A 6,961-nucleotide genomic window follows, 5' to 3' on the forward strand; every position below is an offset into this window, starting at 1 on the left:
TCGCGAATTTTACATGCATCAGTGTCAAGTACTAATACTATATACAGGGTCCGTGAAGGGGGGTCGTGCATATCCAGCAACACTTCGTGCCACCCCCCACCCCCCTCATAGCCCCAAACCAAATCAAACTTTATTTGCCACTTGCGCTGAATAAAACAAGTATAGACTTTACCGTGAAATGTTTCCTTACAGGCCCTTAACCAACAGCGCAGTTCAAGAAGAAGAAAAGATTTACCAAGTAGACTAAAATAAAAAGTAATAATGAAAAGTAACACAATAAGAATAACAATAATGAGGCTATATACAGGGGGTACCGGTACAGAGTCAATGTGGAGGCTATATACAGGGGGTACCGGTACAGAGTCAATGTGGAGGCTATATACAGGGGGTACCAGTACAGGGTCAATGTGGAGGCTATATACAGGGGGGCTACCAGGTACAGAGTCAATGTGGAGGCTATATACAGGGGGTACCGGTACAGAGTCAATGTGGAGGCTATATACAGGGGGTACCAGTACAGAGTCAGTGTGGAGGCTATATACAGGGGGCACCGGTACAGAGTCAATGTGGAGGCTAAATACAGGTGGTACCAGTACAGAGTCAATGTGGAGGCTATATACAGGGGGTACCGGTACCGAGTCAGGGTGGAGGCTATATACAGGGGGCACCGGTACAGAGTCAGTGTGGAGGCTATATACAGGTGGTACCGGTACAGAGTCAGGGTGGAGGCTATATACAGGGGGCACCGTTACAGATTCAATGTGGAGGCTATATACAGGGGGTACCGGTACAGAGTCAATGTGGAGGCTATATACAGGGGGCACTGGTACAGAGTCAATGTGGAGGCTATATACAGGGGGTACCAGTACAGAGTCAATGTGGAGGCTATATACAGGGGGCACCGTTACAGAGTCAATGTGGAGGCTATATACAGGGGTACCAGTACAGAGTCAATGTGGAGGCTATATACAGGGGGTACCGGTACCGATTCAGTGTGTAGGGGTAAAGGGTAGTTGAGGTAATCTGTACATGTAGGTGGGTAGGGGGGGTCAAATGTAAATTGTCAATGGCGATTTTTTAGGAATGTAGAAGCTGTTGACAAGCTTTTTGGTCCTAGATTTGGTGCTCCGGTACCACTTGCCGTGCGGTAGCAGAGAGAACAGTCTATAACTTGGGTGACTGGAGTCTCTGACAATTTTATGGGCTTTCCTCTGACACCGCCTATTATATAGGTCCTGGATGGCAGGAAGCTTGGCCCCAGTGATGTACTGGGCCGTTCGCACTACCCTCTTTAGCGCCTTACGGTCAGATGCCAAGCAGTTGCCATACCAGGCTGTGATGCAACCGGTCAGGATGCTCTCGATGGTGCAGCTGTAGAACCTTTTGAGGATCTGGTGATCCATGCCAAATCTTTTCAGTCTCCTGAGGGGGAAAAGGTTTTGTCATGCCCTCTTCACCACTGTCTTGGTATGTTTGGACCATGATAGTTCGTTAGTGATGTGGACACCAAGTAACTTGACACTCTCGAACCCACTCCACTACAGCCCCGTCGATGTTAATGGGGGCTTGTTCAAATGCAATACACTGTAATATACTGTACATGGGATACATAGAAAACCTTTCTACCTGAACCCCCCCCCCAAATAAAATGACACTTTTAGTTAGTAGAGACCCTACTGGATATTTCCCATTCCACTTTAGCCGACAGGTAGTATATACCGTGTATTGTTTTGCAGTGAATTGAGTGGGTGGAGTAAGTACTCTGTGTTTAACCTGTTGCCCAGCACAAGAGACCTATTTAAGTTTCACAGGCTCTATTGAGTAATTCCAATAATGTATTTTATTACAAGTGTATTTCTTTAAAAAAATATATATTTTGCCTAAACAATAGCTCTCTCAACATACCTGTATGTAAAAGAAAGTCATATTTCAACCTATGTGTTGTCAACCCAGGAAAGAACGTGTTGTGATTATTGCATAGTTTGCTCTATAACCTGTTAGTTCATCTGCCTTGACACTGTGATATATAGGGACTAAAAGGCTGAGACAATAAGACACAGTGGCAGAATAAATTACACCACACATTTGTTTCATTACAAAACCATAGAGCAACGAGCGGATCAGAGGCAATCCACAATTTTGATTAAGACATTAAAGAGCGAGCTAAGACGGACGTAGTCAATATAACTATTTGTTCAGCAATTTTGAAATGTACAGCGTCAGAATTCAGAACATGGGCCGTTCTTACAGTGTTCTCCCTGTACACCAAGTCAGAACTGTAGGATAAATAAAGGGGGCATAAAAGCAGACAATGAAAGCTCTTACAATATTATATGATTACATGTCTCTAAAACAGGTTATAGGCTACATGTGCACCACCAAGTCAGAACAGTATGCAAAATTATGAGGGGAAAATTGACCAAATTATTAGGGTGAGGCACATGGGCTACTAACAGCCTCCTACACAACATACACTTAATATTACTTTCTTAGCTACAGTATATATATCTCCCTGGCATATTACATAATTTATGCAGCAACATACAAGACATTGTTGGACTCACTTGAACAGGAAGGTGGTGCGGTGGACCTTCGTGGGCAAATTTTGACGTCAAACTTTCAAAGTCTGTCATTCTCTGGATTTATGGTGCTTTCAGAGACAACTGGGAACTCTGAAAAAAAACAAGGTTGAATCATGATGACGTCATTGATCTTCAGGTCAGCGCTCTAGAAAGAGGCCCGAGTTCCCGACTTGGGATTCCGAGTGGGATGATTGTTCAGAATGTATTTTCCCTGTTGGAGCTCATTTTTCTCAGAGTTCCAAGTTGTCTTGAACTCACTGAATTCTGAGATTTCCCGGTTTCCAGTTGTTGTGAGCACAGTAGAAGTCATGCTGGATTGACAGTGTTGAATGTTTATCATTTTAAGCTTGGATAAGAGACCCTTAATCCCAGACTTGGACCACACAGCCACTCCACTGAATAGCAGGCTAATGATTGCTTTGCAATGCTTGCAGATAGGCACTGCCACTGATTCCTTCCAAACCACTCATTGTTAAATTTGCGATTTCCAACTTGTTGTGTAATGTTTATGTCCAATGGTCAATGAGCACCGATACGTTTAATCTATAATTTCTCTTCATTATTTCTCTTCATATGACAAGATGATGATGACTGTTAGCTTGCTAGCTAAGATTTTTAAAGTGTGATGATGAGATGTTCATTCTAACCAAAGCTACTGTAGATATAACGTGATTTAACGTCTTCTTGGATGGGTGACCTAGTGTCCCCATGAGTGACAGAACACCGAGCCAATCACGATGCAACTAGAGAGCATTACCAACCCCTGCGCTCCGTATTTTCCACTGGCTGCCCCACCACCACAGAAAGCCCTGAGCTAGGTTGAAACACCTGCATTGTGGTCAATCATGAGAAGTGACATTATACGGTAGCCTAGGACTACATGTACTAGTGACAGCATCCCTGTGTGCGTTCTACTAACGTTAGGAGAGAAACACAAACTAACACCCTGGACCAGAGCTATTGCTAGCTTCAGCCATAGACTTAGATAGACAGCACATCATTGTCTATCTGTCCCATTATGGCGTCTGTGAGAGCATAGGCAGAGCCGGTGAGGCCATCTCCATTTTGAAGTTGTCAATTTTCTTCTTCTACTACTTCTGAGTTGGTAAACAAACTGAAAGGGTGCACACTGCCCCCTAGAGGGTGTTGTCTGAACAGGTATAAATCCAAGCTTGATGATTTACTGCAACCTGCAGTTATGGAATGTTTTATAATTAACAATTAGTTGGCTGAATTCTCCTGATGCCCTGAATGGAATTATGTGATCCTTTCTTTAATTTGTATATTTTGTAATTGTTTTTACTTCCTTTCTACCCAATTTTGTGATATCCAATTGTGATCCAATTACAATCTTGTGTCATCGCTGCAACTCCCCAACGGGCTCGGGAGAGGCGAAGGTTGAGCCATCCGTCTTCCAAAACAGGACCTGCCAAACCGCACTTCTTAACCCAGAAGCCAGCTGCACCAATGTGTTGGAGGGAACACCGTTCAGCTGACAATGAGGTCAGCCTGCAGGCGCTTGGTCCGCCACAAGGAGTCACTAGAGTGCGATGATCCAAGTAAATCCCCCCCGACCAAACCCTCCCCTAACCCAGACGATGCTGGGCCAATTGTGCGCCGCCCAATGGGACTCCCGGTCACAGCTGGTTGTGACACAGCCTGGGATCGAACCCGGGCACTGGAGTCCTCTATCTATCTCTATGGGTCACCTGACACGGCCGCTGTCATGTGCCTCTGAATGTCAGATGGCAGGGTTTGCTTTCACTGCTGTCCATGCTGCTGAATCTGCATCTCAGGCCGTAGGCCAGGTGTTTCAAACTTCTCCTTGGGGACCCCTGGATGTTTCACAATGTTGTTGTAGCCCTGAACTACATCTATAGTTGACCTGATTCTCCTAGTCAAGGGCTTGGTGATTAGTTGAGTCAGGTGTAGTTAACATACATGGACTGGAGTCCCTTGAGGAGAGGTTTGAAAACCCAGTGGGCTAGATAAATGAAACGTCCCCTAGAAATGGTTAGAGAGTAGCCTGCTGTTTGAAGTAACGCCTTCCTATGACATACAACCCTTTTGCACAATATGAGTGAGGAGAAATTATTAACAGTCCAAAAACTATAGTGCAACTCTCTGCACCAAAGTGTCCTTCCCATTGACACATAGCCACTCGGGCACAAACGTCGGTTCCAACATTTAGTTCTGCTTTAAATTTGGTTGAGTTGTCAACTAACAGGACTTCAATGTGAAATCAACAACAAATGTCACCATGTCATTGAATTTAGGTTGAAAGATTATTATAAAATTATGTTAATAACTTTTTTTCAAATTCCATTCAGTTTTCCACATTGATTCAACGTCACCACATCATTTTCTTGTTTGTTTGTTGAAATGACGTGGAAACAATGTTGATTCAACCAGTTTTTGCCCAGTGGTCAGGGCCTCTCCTTAATGCTGATATCATGGGTAAATTCATGAAACTGTAGTGGTAGGAGCGGTATAAGGTAAAACAAGCTGTTATAGCAGCGATGAAAGATTCAGCACCAATGGTAACAGCAGCAGAATCTGAATCCCAACTTCAGCACCACAGCATAGTGGACAGCAGCAGAATCTGAATCCCAACTGCAGCACCACAGCATAGTGGACAGCAGCAGAATCTGAATCCCAACTTCAGCACCACAGCATAGTGGACAGCGACCATGTGGACCTATTTCCTTCCTGTCATACACTATCTGTGAAAAGGATGTATCACAATTTTTTTTTTTTTAGTGACTGAACAGATCCACTCTTACCTAGAGCGATTTACAGTGAGAGCATTCATCTTAATATAGCTGGGTAAGACAACCGCATATCAATGTCATAACTTAGTAAGTAAATATTGGACTCAATAAAGCCTCTGTCAGTTGTCATTAGTCAGTAGTCAACAGTCAGTAGTCAACAGTCTGTAGTCAGCAGTCAGTAGTCAACTGTCTGTAGTCAACTGTCAGTAGTCAACAGTCTGTAGTCAGCAGTCAGTAGTCAACAGTCAGTAGTCAGTAATCAACAGTCAGCAGTCAACAGTTAGTAGTCAACAGTCAGTAGTCAACAGTCAGTAGTCAACAGTCAGTAGTCAACAGTCAGTAGTCAACAGTTGGTAGTCAACAGTCAACATTCGACAGTCAGTAGTCAACTGTCTGTAGTCAGCAGTAAACAGTCCGTAGTCAACAGTCAACTGTCCATAGTCAACATTCGACAGTCCGTAGTGAACAGTCAGTAGTCAATAGTCAGTAGTCAACAGTCAGTAGTCAACAATCAGTAGTCAGCAGTCCATACTCAACAGTCAGTAGTCAGCAGTCAGTAGTCAACAGTCCATAGTCAACAGTCCGTAGTCAACAGTCAACATTCGACAGTCCGTAGTGAACAGTCAGTAGTCCATAGTCAACAGTCAGTAGTCGGTAGTCAGTAGTAAATAGTCAGTAGTCCACAATCAGTAGTCAACAGTCAGCAGTCAGTAGTCAACAATCCGTAGTCAACAGTCAGTAGTCAGTAGTCAGTAATCAACAGTCAGTAGTCTGTAGTCATCAGTCAGTAGTCAGAAGCCAGCAGTCAGTAGTCAGCAGTCAGTAGTCAATCGTCAGCAGTCAGTAGTACGTAGTCATCAGTCAGTAGTCAGTAATCAGCAGTCCGTAGTCAGCCGTCAGCAGTCCATAGTCAACAGTCAGAAGTAGGCAGTCAGTAGTCAGCAGTCAGTAGTCAGCAGTCAACAGTCAGTGGTCAACAGTCAGTAGTCAACAGTCAACAGTCATCAGTCAGTAGTCAACAGTCAGGAGCCAGTAGTTAGTAGTCAACAGTCAGTAGTCAACAGCCAGGAGTCAGTAGTTAGTAGTCAACAGTCAGTAGTCAATAGTCAGTAGTCAGCAGTCAGTAGTCAACAGTCAGCAGTCTGTAGTCAACAGTCCATAGTCAACAGTCAGTAGTCAGAGGTCAGCAGTCAGTAGTCAGCAGTCCGTAGTCAGTAGTCCATAGTCAACAGTCAGTAGTCAACTGTCAGTAGTCAGTAGTCAGCCATCAGTAGTCAACAGTCAGTAGTCAACAGTCAGTAGTCAACAGTCAGCAGCCTGTAGTCAGCAGTCAGTAGTCAGTAGTTAACAGTCAGCAGTCAACAGTCCGTAGTCAGCAGTCCATAGTCAACTGTCAGTCGTCAGCAGTCAGCAGTCAACTGTCAGCAGTCAGCAGTCAGCAGTCAGTAGTCAACAGTCAGTAGTTATTAGTCAGTAGTCAGCAGTCAGCAGTCCATAGTCAACAGTCAGCAGTCAGCAGTCCATAGTCAACAGTCAGTAGTAAACAGTTAGTAGTCAGCAATCAGTAGTCAGCAGTCCGTAGTCAACAGTCAATAGTCAGCAGTCAAC

Source organism: Oncorhynchus tshawytscha, linkage group LG31 (genome assembly GCF_018296145.1).
Source record: "Oncorhynchus tshawytscha isolate Ot180627B linkage group LG31, Otsh_v2.0, whole genome shotgun sequence".
Taxonomy (NCBI): domain Eukaryota; kingdom Metazoa; phylum Chordata; class Actinopteri; order Salmoniformes; family Salmonidae; genus Oncorhynchus; species Oncorhynchus tshawytscha.